This window comes from Hippopotamus amphibius, chromosome 3, assembly GCF_030028045.1.
Source record: "Hippopotamus amphibius kiboko isolate mHipAmp2 chromosome 3, mHipAmp2.hap2, whole genome shotgun sequence".
Taxonomy (NCBI): domain Eukaryota; kingdom Metazoa; phylum Chordata; class Mammalia; order Artiodactyla; family Hippopotamidae; genus Hippopotamus; species Hippopotamus amphibius.
The window spans coordinates 148,105,156-148,108,731 of record NC_080188.1 but is presented as its reverse complement, the minus strand read 5'-3'; the positions used below and the strand labels follow the sequence as shown (position 1 = coordinate 148,108,731).

Here is a 3,576-nt window from a genome sequence, read left to right as displayed (position 1 = left end):
TGATTTAAAACCTCATTCGTATCTGGCTCTGGGGAAAAGCCACAGCACAAATGAGCTCTGGATGATTTTTTGAAGACATACTGTCCGAAGAAATTTTTTTCCTCTTAATTCTTCCAAGTGCATATTCTTTAGGACTCAGCTCCAGAGGCACCCAGGGAGATAAAAATTGACTGGCTAGGTTAACCAAGCAGAGAGCCAATCTAAATTACTTGGCTTCCAAATTAAAATTCGAACCTGAATCAAGTGGCTTTGTTAAAATTCTTCAAATTGAGTCTCTTCTTTCATTTGGTAGAATATTTACTTAGGCGGCATGTCAATGCTGGTAAGAGGCTGACCTGGTCTGGAGCTCTGGCTCAGCCACCCACTAGCTGACTGACCTTTGACACATGATTTAACCTCTCTGAGGCTGTTTCCTCAAACTTGAGTGTTGCGGGATGGATGAAAAGCATATATGCGGCACGCGTTGGCGCGTGCGCAGAGAGCGGCGGCCGCTTCGGAGCCACGGGCAGTCAGCAGGACTTGACCCGCTGGAGCATGAATACTAAGCTGTTCCGTCGTGGGCTGTGCTAGCCGGCCCCTTCAAGGGAAGAGCGATGGCTGCAGCAGCAGCTTCCCACCCGAACCTGGATGCCCTCCGGGAAGAGCTGGAATGCCCCATCTGCACGGAGGCCTTCACAGAGGAGCCGCTGCGGCCCACGCATCTGCCCTGTGGCCATACCATCTGCCGCCAGTGCCTTGGAGGAGCTACTGGCCGGTAGCATCAGTGGTGCCCGCTGCCCCTTTTGCAGCAAGGTTGCCGGCGTAACCAGCCTGACCCAGCGGACGGACAACCTGACAGTGCTGGAGATCATCGACACGGCTGGGCTCGGCGCGGCTGCGGGGCTGCTCCTGTGCGGGGCTCGCGGGCGGCGGCTGCCCCGGCGCTTGTGCCGAGGCTGTGGCGTGGCGCTGTGTGAGCCCTGCCGGGAGGCAGACCACCAGCCTGCGGGCCACTGGACGCTCCCTGTCAAAGAGGCAGCAGAGGAGAGGCGTCGGGACTTTGGAGAGAAGTTGGCCCGTCTGCGGGAGCTCATGCGGGAGCTGCAGCGGCGGCAGGTAGCCGCGGACGGAGTCTCCAAGGACCTTCAGGCGCGGTGGAAAGCAGTCCTCCAGGGGTATGGGCACGAGGAGCGCGGGGTCCAGGAGGCGCTGGCTCGCTCTCGGAAGTTCTTCACAGGCTCTTTGGCTGAGGTTGAGAAGTCCAAGAGTCAAGCGGTAGAGGAGCAGAGCTACCTGCTCAACATCGCCGAGGTGCAGGCTGTGTCTCCCTGTGACTACTTCCTGGCCAAGATCAAGCAGGCAGATGTAGCACTACGGGAAGAGACAGCCGATGAGGAGGAGCCAGAGCTCACTGCCAGCCTGCCCCGGGAGCTCACCCTGCAGGACCTGGAGCTCCTGAAGGTCGGCCACGTCGGCCCCCTCCACATCGGGCGGGCGGTTGAGAAGCCCCGGACAGTCAACATGGAAGACTCCTGGGCCATGGAGGCTGCAGCCTCTGCTGCCTCTTCCTCTGTTACGTTTAAAGAGATGGACATGAGCCCCGAGGAAGCAGTTGCCAGCCCGAGGCCCTCACCTGCTAAACAGCGGGGTTCTGACACAGCCGCCAACATCCAGCAGTGCCTCTTTCTCAGGAAGATGGGGGCCAAAGGCAGCACTCCAGGCATGTTCAACCTTCCGGTCAGTCTCTATGTGACCAGTCAAGGCGAGGTGCTGGTTGCTGACCGTGGCAACTACCGTATACAAGTCTTGACGCGCAAAGGCTTTTTGAAGGAGATCTGCCGCAGCCCCAGTGGCATTGATAGCTTTGTGCTGAGCTTCCTGGGGGTTGACTTGCCCAATCTCACTCCTCTCTCCGTGGCCATGAACTGCCATGGGCTGACTGGTGTGACTGACAGCTATGACAACTCCCTCAAGGTGTACACCTTGAAAGGCCACTGTGTGGCCTGTCACAGGAGCCAGCTGAGCAAACCCTGGGGCATCACAGCCCTTCCATCTGGCCAGTCTGTGGTAACTGATGTGCAAGGTGGAAAGCTCTGGTGCTTCACTGTTGACTGAGGAGCAGGGGTGGTCAAATACAGCTGCCTCTGCAGTGCTCTGCAGCCCAAGTTCGTCACCTGTGACACTGAAGGCACCGTGTACTTCACCCAGGGCTTGGGCCTCAATCTGGAGAATTGGCAGAATGAGCACCACCTGGAGGGTGGCTTCTCCATTGGTTCTGCCCTGATGGGCAGCTGGGTCGCCGGATTAGCCACTTCTTCTCGGAGAACGAGGATTTCCGCTGCATTGCTGGCATGTGCGTGAATGCCCGTGGTGATCTCATCGTGGCTGACAGTAGTCGCAAGGAAATCCTCCACTTTCCTAAGGGCGGGGGCTATAGCGTCCTTATTCGACAGGGGCTCACCTGTCCAGTGGGCATCGCCCTCACTCCTAAGGGGCAGCTGCTGGTCTTAGACCGTTGGGATCATTGCATCAAGATTTACACCTACCATCTGAGAAGATATTCTACCCCTTAGGGGCTGGGAAATAGTAGTTTCTTCTGCTCCCCAACCAACTTCCCTTCCTTTATTCCTTGGTTTTTGGTGGTACTATAGAGTAGATTTGGCCTGTGTCCTGATTCCAATTGGCTAGTCCTAGAAGTTTAGAAGCTCTGTCTTTTAGTGTTTTTTATTTGCATTATTTCCTCCCCTAAGTTTAGAGCTTTAACAGATGCATTACCCCAAATAGGACACATGATATGAGGTTAGCTGACATTTGATTAGACCTTACACACTTCCAAGGCTTTAGCAGAGAGCCTTTTGCCCCTGTATTTGAAATTTTCCCTTGTACTGATCCTTGTTGATTTTCCTCTCTTTTGGCTTTGATAACTCTGGTCCATTATTTCCTTCCTATTATAACATCTCCATCTGTGACACTTTCTCTTTGGCTCTGCTGCGTTTCGTGTGCATGCTTCAGTGGCATCTACTCCGCCTTCCAGTGACACTTCAGACGCCATATTCCTGGGGCATGATGTCTCAGGTCTGACCACCTTGACCAGTGTGAAAGGCCACTCAGTGCCACCACGGAGGTATAGAGTCCCTTTGGGAAGCAATACCTTCTTGGCTCTGGGGGTTTTGTGCCATCTTGGATTGGCCTCTAATTGCAGATGTGGCAGAGAAGGGATTGACCCTCGTTAGTGTCGAAGGCTTTAGCCTGGAAATTGCTTGCCTCTTAAAGCAGCATATGGATTGGAATTAGGCTAAAGCATAGGAAGATGGTAATAAACAAAAATAAATGCTAATATAGCCAGCAAAAAAAAAAAAAAGAAGCATATATGCAAAGTGCCGAAGCCATTGTAGTTACTCTGGTGACTGATATGTGTTCATCACTGCCGTCGACATTTCAATATCCTGAGAAGTCCGGTGTGGGTCTGCCCTAAAGAAGTCAAGGTAGTCGAGCTAAAGTAGGGCATAAACTCCTTTATTCTTCAGGAAGTTTGTAACTTTCCATTCGACAGCATTTAAATAAATAGAATCTAAACAAGGTTCAAATCATCAATAG

General features: G+C 53.2%; 1 pseudogene; it reads left to right on the top strand.

Annotated features, from left to right (window-relative positions):
• Nucleotides 1-578: 578 nt before the first annotated feature.
• LOC130849454 (E3 ubiquitin-protein ligase TRIM32-like) lies at nucleotides 579-2,714 on the top strand (annotated as a pseudogene).
• Nucleotides 2,715-3,576: the final 862 nt, after the last annotated feature.